Here is a 13,389-nt window from a genome sequence, read left to right on the forward strand (position 1 = left end):
CACACGACGTTCTTAGTACGCCACAGGGTATCGCGAGTATTATCGAAGAAAATAGCACACAATCAAATAAATATTGTTATAAGACGACTCGATGTCTCGGGTAAATAATACGAAATGATAAAACACGTACAAGTGCGAGCACATCGACCTCTTCAATTTTATTTTTCAATCTTTAATCTCATTTTTTACCATTTTTCGATGAACTGAGTTAATCGAGAATTACTCGCGATTTAAATATCTGGCTGTAGTCTTTGTCATAGAAATTAATGGATGATGTTTTTAAAAAGATGTTTATGTATTTGAAAAGCGAGACGATTTTTCTCTCGTGGGAAGTATCTTTCGTGAATGGGGATGAAAAATGGTACGCGCGATCATTATTTCTAAAGAAAGATCAATTTGTAATTTACAGAACTGTGGCTACCACTTTTACTCTGCTCCAATTTTAATACACTTAGCAGTTGAGTGCCTTCAGCGACAGGTGACAAATTGTTTTTTCTCATTCATGACAGTTGCAAACAAATTACACTGATATTACTCATTCGCAAAGTTATGTACACTGGATTGATATTTTACCCTGGCCTCAAAATTGAAATATTTACGAGAAGTGTAACTAAAACAACATCATCTCCCATTAAATCCAAATACGTGCCTCTTCGTGTCACTCTTTTAAGGCACGGGAAGATTCGCATATAAACGTAATAAAAAAGCAAAACAAGACAGACATATACTCGCAATGAACTAATTGTAATCAATCAAATAAAAGGGTAAAACTACCACGAAGACGCAAGAAAGTACAAAATGTTTGTTAAAAAAAAAAAATCGGCATCGTTCCAACCGATCGGCTCCAACACTGCTTTCAACATTTCTCGAGCGTCTCATTAAATGTCGAACGGTTCTCGTAAAAGACAAATTACGACGATGTATACACATCAAGCGTGAAGATGTATGCGTGTGTATGTGTCACGAAGGTATAATTAATATTCATTAGTGACTACCTTAATAAGGGTCGGATACTCGATCCCTCTGTGTCGGATGGCTCTCACGAATGCCTTGGAAAATGACGAGAGACCTGAAATTAATCGAAGTCTACGAGAACGCAGGCTATCTATTAATACCAATTTCTCTTCGAAGGCTGGCTATGCTCTTCGAATAAATATGACCATCGATGCAGAACTCGGTGGTCAAGGTCCCTGGTACTGTTTTTTTACCCTTCTCAATCGTCAGAGTATGCGCGCGTGAAACGTTATCAAGCATTTCCTTTCCTTTGAAATTTGCTGTTCGTGCGTCCAGGGGACGAAATTGCGCTGGGAAATTATCGTTCGATTCATCATCAGGTGTTTCAAGGGTCTCGAATTCGTGTCAGCATCACGTGCACATTCTGTGACGATTGTACGAGCCGGATGTGGAAATTTATAGTGAATGAGAATCTTGAAAATGGAACGAAGTTGGATGGAAGTTGCTTTCGTAATGATTCATTGATGGTTCTGCCAGTGATCTTTCGTACGTTTTCTTGGTGCATTTTTATACAGGCTAACGAACGAGGAAAGTTTAAAATTGTTTGGTGGATTGATACAAATTTGTCAGAGAATTATACAGTAAATGACATTTCTTCGAGCTTATAGTGATATTCTTTCGTTAAATTACTCTTCCAATTATTGCATTAAATTACTCTTCGTATTTATTCTTACGTTTTATTTTTTGTGAAAGTTTGACAAATTACATTCAAATGTTATTAAACTTGTGTGTTAGAGTTTAGGTTTGTAGTTTAATACGTTTAAGAAAAAACGCAATGGCCAACTACTATCATGGACTAAAATTAAATTACCTACGTAATTTAAATAGATTTTGATTGTAATTTAATGTCTGATAAAGTTAATTGTGTATATATACATTTTTATATTACTATATAAACTTCTTTTGTACGATATGTATTACATAGGAAAACAAAGAACTGCGCACAGTAAATTGTATTTTCTGTATTTTCCTCGTACGTACCACACTTTGGCTTTTTATTCTCACGCTGTTCTAAAAATATCGAGTCGTTTCTTCATTGTAACATGATAAAGTACGACATGAAAAGATACAAAATGCAAATATAAATATTTAAACTGCATCGCTGAATCTGATTCAGTTCGACAGCAGATAGATTTATTCGACCTACAATACAATCGTCTTAACACAGCGGATAGATCCGCTCTCCATACTAAACGAGATAGATCCTATATCAATCAGATTATATTCTGAATTTTTCTCTCTTAAATATCGCTTAGAGAACAAATGTACTCTTGTTACACATCCTATACGTATGCTGCACATTACGATTATTTTCCAATGGGAAATAAGAACGTCGTATTCATAGAAGAAATGGGCATTTTTGATTGTAAAATCACGATTATTCGTAAATTCACTTATTCATTAAATCCATTAATAATAGGACGACAAAGCAGGCAATTATCACGGAGTATATTCGTGATATAAATATTTGCTATATTGCGGCATGAAACTAACATTCAGAGCCGATAATCCACAGATCGAGCTACGACATCCCCCTTAATCCCCTCACCCAATTTCCAGGGGGAAAACCTCAGAACCGAACGTAAGTCGATTGATCCGTATTCGATAACATACGATGTCGTATATGGCGCTGAAGGTAGTAACATTTGAAACAAATAACTTCTTCGTTGAATAATGTGAATGGAATTTTTATGTATAGTAGGAAAGATAATGGCTCGTTTTTTTAAGAGATAAAGGAAAGTATTTCTGCTACCCTTTTTGGTGCGTTGAACGCGTGATATCAAATATTTGGAATTTGCCCAATAAAAATAAAAATTCCAAAAGCGAAGGTTTCATATATTTCTATATTATATTGATAAAGATTTTTAACATATTTCTATGTAATCCGTATAAACGTGAAACAATAAAAAATTCCTTCCAAACGGTGCATAGAAGAATTAAAACATTTAATTAAATATTTTCAACAATTACTATCGTTATAATCCTAAATCGAAATTACGCGTGGTTAAAATTTAATTCGTGAAAACGACATTTCATATGCAGCAAGCCAACACATTAAGCTACAATAGAATGTAGTGACCAGCAACAGAAGCTCTTAAGCAGATATCCATCTCCGTCTGAGGATCTGACTAAAATCATCGTCTGGTGTATAAGCATGGGTATAACCTGTATTTCTGCCGGTCTTTTTCAGCTTCGTTAAGCCGTCGAGCGCTGATTGAAAGAGTGACCTTGTCGGTGGCCCTTTACGACGAAGGGTTCTACCGAAAACAAGGGTGCTGGACCAGCCAGGGGTCGCTTTAGCAACCGGTTTAACGATAATGAAGAGGGTAAAGTAAGTACACAGACTGGCAAACGAAACGTGTGCGTAAGTGGCATATAAATCACCGCCAGAAACTCTGAGACGTCTTATTTATAGGAAAATTTTAATACTTTGGTGCTGAGGGTTGGTTTGATGGCAATCGAGATTGAAGGTAATAAAATCGCGTTGACACGATGAATAGATGAAAAAAAAAAAAAAGAAATGAAATTATGGAGATTTCTGGAAAAATAGACGCGAAATAAAATGGTGAGTCGAGTAAATCGCGTCGCAAATATAATAGTTTATTCTACTTTTTCAGACCTTTTGGTCTTTTAGTTTTTCAATTTCATATTTCATATTTAGTTTTTTTTTACTTTTCTTGGGTTTTTTTTTTTTTTAGTTCCAATTTGATAATATCAGCTACGTTTCTGAAGCAATAATAGTAATGGTACTTAAAGAGAAAGTTAAAATGGTAAAAGTGGCTGATAGCATGAGTGTCATTAATGAAATTGAAGTACAATTATCTACATAGTTGAAGTGACTATTGAAGCAGTGAAATGTAAATGGTAGAATTGGCGGTGTAGGGAATCATTGTTGATGAAGTGAAGAGTATAATTATTTCAATTGTATGGTATTCATTTAAACGATTAATTGTGTAACAAAAACACGATAATGCAAGCATAAAAGTGAAAGACAGTTATAGAAATAGCTGAATGTATGAAGGACCGAAGGAAGTATTTAGTATTTGAATTATAAATTTGTGCAAAGTTAATTACGATAAACTCTACATGAAGATTTTACGAAGAATAGTCATCGATATCCATCATTTCCTGTTTCGATCGTATATTAAAAATTTATTTAAATTATTGAAGATCTTTTTCTCGATCGAAGCTAAAGTGACATTAAGACGTAAAAGAATTAAAAAAGCACAACAAGTACGCACAAAATTCATAAAAGTATTAATTCAATTCCCAATAAAATAAACAAATTTCACTCTCTTCCTAAATTCTTCGACCCTCGTCTACGAAATTTCTTTTTAATTCGACTGGTGTTCGAGAAAAAATTCGATTATAGGACAAAATGAGTCATTCTGCGGTAAATAGTCGCATCTGAGTGATAAAATAGCAGTTGTTTGGTCGCTATTTTTAATTTCGGCATCGAAGGATGAGGTTTCAAGCCCGTGACGACATGTTCGCATATGCACGCGGCCACAAAATCGCGAAAGTAATGCGAACGCGCGAATCCCTTGAAATTTATGTGCCGCTGCGTTTGCATGCGTATATCGCGACGATATAGCACCCCTGGTGAAACGAAATTACATGAAAACGTGACAAGGGTGGTCGACGAGGTAACGTTGCACGAGGATGGGAAATGAAGAACGATGGATAAAGGGTTTATAAAAGAACCCACGAATGATGTACAATAATAATATGGACACGGTTTGGGTAACACATATCCAACGTGTCGTCTATTTTATAAATAGACTACGGATGTTTATGCAAATTTATACATTGATTAACATAACTGAGGAAGCGAAATTTAAATAGCAATTTGTTTCAGCTACTAAATATTATAACTAGTATAAGTCATTTTGTATATGTACTTGATGTATATTATATGAATTTCATATATTCTTACGTCATAAAAAATTTTTCGCATGAAATATTGACAGTCTCTAATCATAATATCGATAGTCTGTTCATATGAAGGAGCAGGCGCAGCAAATTTATTAGGAATCTAATATGTATGATTTCTCAAGCATCTTCATCTTTCAAGCAATTTAAGTTGAGCTTTGTTTCATCTATTAAACGCGATATGCAACTTTTCTTGTCTTCGGATATTCTACATATTTTTGTACATTTGCACAAATTTCAAATTCCTCGGAATTATAATAAAAATTAGTAAACGAGAAGATCACGAAATACAAAGCAAATTGCATTGTTTCTTTGTTTCCTACGCTGTTTTGAAGTCTCGTAGTACGGTATTCTTTCGGTAAAAAGTATACAAATTGTGGCGTTCCAAGTAAAAAACTCCGAGTATGATAAAAAGCCATAGGAAAACAAGATGCTTGTCCGCGAGGGAAACTGGAATAAAAGTGTGTGTATACAACGTACGTGAGTGAATAGGAAAATCAGAGGGAAGTGCTCTGAAGAAATGTTCGTAACAATTGTAGCATTCTAGTACAGAAAGAAGTATGTCTGTTGCAAAGAAAAAGAGTATGTCCGTTGTAAAGAAAGAAGTTCTGTTGAAGTTGCAGATTGTTTGTCCCGAGTAACTTAACTCTTCGCTGTCACTAACCCTTTTGACTACGATTATCCAACATACATATACACTATGCATAGAGCACAAAAATCTGATAAGTTTGTGAAACCAACAGAAAGGAAGGAAGTTACATTTATACAACTAGCTTATTTATAGAAAATAACGAGATCCGGTTTACGACTGTTCCTTATTGAAGACATAATCAAGACAAGATCAAAATCTATATACTACGATAGAATTCCATTTACTTTTAGAACGAAACTTTTGTTTGCGTTTAATTAAATGAACTCCTGCTCATTGACTTCATTTATCAGGACGTGAACTTTTATTCTATGAAAGAAAAGTCAAGATAGTGAGGAGAATGGATGACTTGCCATTATATCAGCTCCAGTTTCATACATCAAATATTTTCCTCTTAATAGGTTCAGATTAATGAACTTTCACTATATGTATGTATTTGTTTTCCTCGTAATAAGCTTTCCATAACGAGACACGTATAGTACACAGATATACGCGACACATGTAACCAGTGTTTACTTAAAAAGTGAAATAACGAATTCTTTTGTCATTTACGATTAATATCTTATCCTTATGTATTTCCTTATTACAAATTATTTTAATAGAAATCTGTTTGATCTTGCATCTAGGTCCGCGTTAGAAGTAGTTACATTGACAAGAACAATGAAGAGAACCAACCGAACTAACAATACCGACCATTGTTTTACGAAATGCAATTAAGAGAAATAATTACAAGCTCACCCAATAGTCAATAACACAACTGCGCCATCAGCATCAGCCGGATGCCGCGAAATTCGTAAGCACACACGCTCGCACGTTTAAGACGAGCACTTGCCGTGTATATCGTGGGGAACAAATGACATACAGAGAGACGGACTCTGCACTCGGAATACAAACTTGTTAAAAGTTCGTGAGCTCGTTGACACGCGTGACCCGCATGAAACGCGGAAAAACCAGCGCGATTCTCATCCATACTCGTGGAATCTCGAAAACTGTTCGCGCGTTAACGCGGAAACAGCCTTGCTCCTCCATAATACGATGACCTGTCCTTTAATCGTGTTTTCGTCGAACTGGATAATTCGGAGAATTTGATAATGCGATGATTCGTTTTCCAAGTAATTTTCACAAATTACCGTAGTTAATCAATCGGCTCATTTTTGTCCTTTTAATCATTCCACGGAGCAAATCGAATGGAAATTTACAGCGGTAAAATTGCAGAGAAATTCTGGCCTAGTGTTTTTAGAATTTCTACGTAGTCTTTTTAATCAGTGCAGTCAACGAAGATGAATTTCGTACGAACTGAAATTGTGAGATTTACCAACGAAATACATTACGTAATTGGACTAATTGAGTGATTAGCGTTATTTAATCCTTGAAATGCTGCATCCTCCAAGATCGATCGTTAGAGGAACTAACTAAACTTCAGGTGTGTCCACAGTCGAGCCGGAATTGAGTTTATTAGCAAATACCACCAAGGAAATTCAAAGCTCCGCAATCGAAGCTAGATTTCCGGAACTAGTTTGCACACATATTAAAGTAAACTTCTCCAATCGATAGTTTTCTTACCATATCTAAACTCTGTAAAAATTTAATAAAAATAAAAACCTACAACTTAAGACATAAGTAACGCTTTCTTCATTTCTCTAGCTCCTTATTTTGGTGGCCTGTTTAATCTTTCTTTTACAAACATCCCTGACAGAGAACGATGTCATGACATTATTATACGAAACATATGCCGTATGCAGTCACAATTACCTAAATGTTCACATATATGTATACTTTTATAAAATAATCTTTTAAAATTGATTAATTATGATCAAGCGAGTAATTATGTGACATTTCTAGAAATCATCTCAAAAAATACATATCTATGTATCTATAATGCGTAATCATAGTATTTCATTCGAATTTCATGCACGCAATTAAATTTCGATTAAACTATCGATCGAGCCAAGTACCGAATTTAACTGTAGCGTAAAAAAGTCACGTTTAAATTCCAAATTTCAATTATCTACTTAATATCATTAATACCTACGATCGCTTAAGTACGTAATATCGGAAGACAGGTAGCAGATCGTGTCAATCAGAGCCAAGATAAGACGCATCTGTCCTTAGTTTGTTGTCTTATCACGTACGAGGCTCGTTCTCTCGATCGAACACGTTAGACCTTATATCGCAAACAATGCACGACCAAACGACAGGAGGAATGGAAGCAACGCGTGTGTGCATACGATTATAAACTCGGTACACGCATTTGCCGGTAGCAGATGTACTGAGAGAAGACGCTAATTTGCATTCTCTAGAGACTGTAAAGATAAAGGAGATACAGACACTTGTAGTGTGCTGAAAGAGACATAAGACGAGCAGAAAGTTCCACTGAACGTTCAATTTCCAGTATCTATACGTTACTTATTCTTTTCAACATGATCGTCAACCTCTAGTCTACAAGCATTAACGTAGTTAATTATTACTTTACGAATATTTAGTTTTCCAACTCTAGCTGCGGTAGGATGATGTATTTCCTTAGTCGTTTCTATTAGAACTATTTCGAACAGAAAAGGAGGTGGTAGGCATTTGTTATTTACAGTGATGAGTAACACTGTTGGCAGGAATCAGCTTTCCTTGGAAAATCCTGTATAAGTTTGTAGAAGACACTGTCTTTTCTCTTTAATTCTCTTGAAATACATAGCTTCTGAATTTCAAGCTTAAATAAATACATTGTGTAGAATTTGGTTTTTAAAGCAGATACGTAGAATTTTGATCATAAAATCGAAAAAAAAAAATATTTGAACTTGGTGTAAATTGTTAAATTATTACTCTAATTTAAATTATATTTCTCATTCTATATCGACTTTAGAACAATTATAGAATCAATTCTAAAGTCTGAAAAGTGTCTCATTTAAATAAAAGATAATTTGTGTCAAGCTTGTATTTAATATTTTACGATAAGTTGGCAAAGTGGCAATAGGTTGCGACCTTCCTCGATAGAACATTATTTATTTTAACATTTATTAGTAATTAGAACATTATTGATACGCTTGTTTATATTTAATGCTCGCATATTTAAACATTTAATACTTAATTAATAATATCCAATTTACAGAGCATGACTAGCCTTCCGCCACTCCTATATTTACTCTGTCCTGATTATGATATTAATAATGGATTAATAATTAATCTAATAAGAGATTCTCAACATCGCGTCTGGAGAATGGTTTCGTGTATCGATAGAAGGGCGGCGATGGTAGGGGTGGCCGAGTTACAGGGTCCTCGCTATCGATTTGTCCAGGCTGCACAAGGGGAAATGTGTAGCAATGTGAACGTATTGTCTCTCCGTGTACTACACGTGCTTCCAGACACGACAAGCTTGATCCAATTCTTGACTGGCAATTTTCGATCGATTTAAGCACCGTGTGCTCGTTTGCAGACGTTGATAGGGATCAGGGTTGAATTGCTTTTCGTGCGGTGTATGCGATCGTTACCAGATTTACAGGTGTCTCGTATTAATGAAAGACCACGCTCATGTCAATTCTACATAGAATTTGTCCTGTATCACTGTCATCCCTGTTCGTACATCGGATCATTGTGGCACATAAACGATGCTAATTTTATCTTCGATAGCATCTATTTATCACTGGGATAACAAATCCATTCTGTTAAATTTGATGGAAACGAGTGCAACATGATTCGATTTCTTGGACTCGATCCATCATTTTTGTAGGTAATTTGATGTAAAGGAATTACTGAGCCATCCTGGTCGCTCCTTTTTCTTCCTCCGTGTAACCTTAACGTGATTTTATTTGTTGTACGTGAAGATTTATACCGTAGAATTTTGTTTTTCGATTTAAACGATACTTGTATCTTTTATAGAATTATTCGAACACGTATTCTTTTTTTTCAGTATAATTGATAATAAGTAGAGAGAAATATCGAATCGACCATTCTGTGACAGAATAGTTAAAAGACAATTCAGCGAACGCTAAATATTTCCTCGTATATCAGCGATAAATATCATCCTCTTATGTTCAACAGGCCGAAAAACAATTTCACATGAATCCCCCTAATGTGGACATACTATGTAGACTATTTAAACACGCACGTGGAAACACAAACGATCGATTATCCCAACTTGTTTGAAAATTCAGTGCTTCCCGACGGATTACAATGTTCTATAAATAGGAAAGCGATTAATGAGACACAGCAAATGCGAAAGCTGCATACACGTATAAGTTTTAAGTTACTTAACCGCAGCTCGTCGTCAAGCGAATAATCCTTAATGTTTTAAATTTGTTTATTGAAAACCTAAATGAAGAGGTCATTATGTAAGAGGATTGGAAAAATAATTTCATACGATTATAAAAATTATATATTCATTCCGGAAAGAAATCCTAAAGGCTTCATTAAGAAACAAGCCTCGTTGAAAAAACGCGAAACATCTGCAAATATTTCCTGTAAGCGGAATAACATTGGAACCAGAAGTAATTCTGCTTTCTGCATGGTTTATGCAGGTTGGGAGCTACACCCGGAATAAGAGTATAACGTTTCGCCAATGGCTCAATGTCGAGCAGATATGAATCACGTCTGACGTTGCCGCAACGAAGGCTTAACGGTGCCGCTTGTCAAAAGCGAATGCAACAATATTTGCGACCTAACAGAACTGGGTTTCGATTTCAGGCAAACCGGCGTTCGCGCAACAAAACTGATACGCGTTTCGCGTGATAGCCGATCGTCTAGTCCGTGTCCCTCTTTTTTCCCAACCACTGGTATGATCTCGTCGATATATCGTGCTGCGTGTATTTCTCCTGATCTCTCTGGTTTATGATCGTTGAAATATTTACTAGGTACATTCGAGATTCGTCGAATATTTGGTTTGTATTGAATTTATCGTTTCGTGTTAAACAAAAAATGGTGAAATGTATGGTGAAATTTTATTATGAAATTGTATTATTAATCCACGTATAGTTAACGGAAATGGATGCAAAACTAATACTTTTAATTGGCGGAGAAAAATAAAGTTATAGTAGATATCGTAATAAAGAAAGCTGGAAGTCTGTAATTAAATTGCTAAATTGTATATCGTTCAACATGATATATGTACTATACTGTTTCTAACGAATGACTTGATTTATGTACGCATACAAAAGGTTTGTTTAATAGATTTGTAGAATAGAGAAGCTTCTAGGTAATGAGTTTTCTAGCGTCACTAGTCAGTTGCGGTTGAAGTTCATTTGTTACTCAACCTTCGTGCTGAATTAACTGAAGATTCAGTTAGGGTAACTTCCATTCGTGAACAGAGTGACCGAATGTTATAAGACCACTATATGCGTCCTACATAGTTTTACATCTTCAAATGACGATAATCGATCATTGACCAAAGAATCTAACATTCAAGATCAGTCGTTAGGTCGTCCGAAAAGTTTCTTTCGTTTCATAAGGAAATAATGGATGCACAACATTTTTCGTTTTATATTATTTTATCGAATTACGTATGATCCATTTTGTTCTATCAAGATAAAGATCACAACATTTGACAGATTAACTTTCATGTTTGTATAAAGATGCGTTGTTGTAAAAAACGTGTCCGTAAAAGAAAGACACTTTTCGGACAACCTAATACAATCAGGAGATATTAGCTTCATAGAAACTGTCCGATAAACGAAGATTACCAAAATCCCCAATGAAATTACCAATATTGCAGAATATTAACCATCGACAGATTAGACATCGATTACAGCGAATTAAATTAGTACGAAATTTCCACTGTCAACAATAAAGAAATAATCCGAGCAATCAAAAGAAAGATCGTCCAGTAATTACTATTCCTTTATATGGTTGCACGAATGCAATTGAATGCGGTTTCAGCGATGTACTTGTCAATAGTTTCCTCTGAACTGAAATAGGTCTTAAATGGGTTATGTCCCTGTTCTTGAACTGTAACAAGTCTACGTGAACGATCACCCTTCGAACTGGTGCCCTTAAAGAAATTCAGGTCACAGTGCACGGCCATTCTATCTCGTCTCATTTACGTTAGCCAACCTCGTGTCCCGGAAATACGTCCATTAATGCTCATACCGCGGCTAGCATCGGTGATAGTCCGACGCTAGAGCAGCTAAGTGACTCGCGATAGGCCCATTACGTGTTGCTTTTCTCGCGAGTAATTGTCACTCGAAGAAATCTAACGACGTCTCAAATTTGAGTAACGCCAGAGACTGACGCAGAGATACTTAGACGGCGTTCTGTTTTCCAAAGGAACTTTTAGTATCGTATTTTCTTGCGTCATGACGAACATTTTTTCATTACCGATTGAGCCACTTGAACGACAAGTTGATTAACTCCATCGAAGTTGATCGTTTGATCCTTGAGAAATTAAACGTTAGACGTTTATTGTATAGTACTAACGTTGCAGCTACGCTGATATTACGACACTTTCAAAAATCGAATTGATCATGAAAGGGGAAGTACTGAATCAAAGAGGTGAAATTATTTAAAGGTAAGATTATTTGCGACAACCTTGACTCAGATTTTGAGTGCTTATTCTCTGGAGATTCCCTCAATTCAATCGTTAAGGTGCACGATATATAAAGTTTGACACTTGACCGATATTACCAACTCGCTAGAAATGTCTTTCAATAAATATACGCGGATGTTATTTGCGAGTTGCTATATTCATCACGAAGTAGCAAACTTCGTCATCACTTTTCTGAACAATTCATCAATCTGGATAGATGATAACGTAGTATCTGTTGGAGATGAATCTTCTGTGTGCAAGACGGTGTTGGATTTCTACGACTATTTTCGAGCGAGATCTTTTCGTTCGCTTTGTAATGAAATTTTCCAATCGAATAGCGTTAATGTACGCATTAAAAAATGCGTGAACGTAAATAAGAGGTCAGTAATAATAAGAAGATATACGAAAAGAATAAATGATTCATAAAATACTTCAATTTCCGTCTCCATTTATAAACTTCAGAAATTCTTTTCATTCTATTGCTATCGCTATATTGTACATAAAACATATACACGACATATATACTGATGTGAGAATGTAATTTTTCTTTGGTCACGTTTTAATGTAACGAACTTTACGTAACAGAAACGGACATGGCTGAAACGTTAATGGACGCTAATGACAAAGAACACTTTTTCCATCGATGATATTACAGAGCCCATAATCCAGGCTAGTGATTTTGTGTGCTTAAAATCATTTATCTACTTATGAAACACGGTCCTTTAATTTCTCAACCTTTGTCGAATCATACGAACGGTATTTTATACTTTAACCTATTTACTCTGATTAGCCTACATTTTTCATTTAAAAATTTTTCACCTTGAACTGTACTCCAATAAGATAGAATTTTAAGAATTAAGAATTTTAAGATGAAATAAGATAGAATTTTATGAAATGCAGAAAAGAAGCATGACGATGTAGCTAAAGGAAAATTATTAACGATTAGATGTTGTAATGACGACTAAAATGTTTGGCTTTCGCTATAATAACAGTACCGCGAAGTAAAAGCAGTTGAATGCTTAACCATATGATTTCACTACACGATGAACAACATGCATGCCCTAGTAACACATAATCCATCTACATAGACATAAATACATGAATCGAAAAATAATTATACTATAGTGTAACATTGACATGTTTAAACAACCAGTCGGAACAACGATTCCAATTGTACTAAAATCCTTCGTCGATAATTTTGTAATTTACACAATGAGTTCGTAGAAAACCTAACATAAAAGAAAGAACTTAACCCTGTTACGCTTTTTAAAATTCTTTTGACCCAATT

At 35.2% G+C, this 13,389-nt stretch overlaps 1 protein-coding gene across 3 annotated transcripts in view; it reads right to left on the minus strand.

The window, feature by feature from the left end:
• Positions 1-13,389, minus strand: part of LOC117163227 (uncharacterized) — a 267,579-nt gene that overhangs the window by 133,985 nt on the left and 120,205 nt on the right. The gene's annotated exons all lie outside the window — the stretch shown is intronic.

Source organism: Bombus vancouverensis, chromosome 2, assembly GCF_051014615.1.
Source record: "Bombus vancouverensis nearcticus chromosome 2, iyBomVanc1_principal, whole genome shotgun sequence".
NCBI classification, from domain to species: Eukaryota; Metazoa; Arthropoda; class Insecta; order Hymenoptera; family Apidae; genus Bombus; species Bombus vancouverensis.